The sequence below is a fragment of the Microtus ochrogaster genome, unplaced genomic scaffold (genome assembly GCF_000317375.1).
Source record: "Microtus ochrogaster isolate Prairie Vole_2 unplaced genomic scaffold, MicOch1.0 UNK4872, whole genome shotgun sequence".
Lineage (NCBI taxonomy): Eukaryota > Metazoa > Chordata > Mammalia > Rodentia > Cricetidae > Microtus > Microtus ochrogaster.
In genome coordinates this window covers 1-428 of record NW_004953965.1, presented here as the reverse complement: position 1 = coordinate 428, position 428 = coordinate 1, and the positions used below count along the sequence as shown (strand labels likewise).

At 50.2% G+C, this 428-nt stretch overlaps 1 pseudogene; it reads right to left on the bottom strand.

Moving 5' to 3' along the window:
- Positions 1-333: 333 nt before the first annotated feature.
- On the bottom strand, positions 334-428 carry LOC113455930 (annotated as a pseudogene; the record flags this gene model as incomplete).

The following is a 428-nucleotide window of genomic DNA, read 5'->3' as shown; positions in this document are numbered from 1 at the left end:
ACCAAAAAAAAGAAAGAGAAGAAAAAGGAGGAGAGAAAGCTTGAGTAATCCACGGGGGAAGCCAGCAGGTACACAGTACCCGTCCGTTGGGCTCTGCATCATCTCCAAGTACCAGGCTCCTCCCGCAGAGAGCCACACTACCAAGCGCAAAAAAACAAGGCTTTGTCTTTCAAGCACGGCCTAGAACAGGAGCTTCCCCAACAATCAGACAAATCACGCAACAGCGGGAAAAGACGCACTCTCGTTCCACAGGACAATAAATACAAAGAAAACACCCAATAGCTGCCAACGTAGTGGGTATAAAACAAGTCTTTCCTTCACAACCAGCATCGTCAGGGGAGAGCGCGAACGCAGTCCCCCACTACCACAAATTATGCAGTCGAGTTTCCCGCATTTGGGGAAATCGCAGGGGTCAGCACATCCGGAGT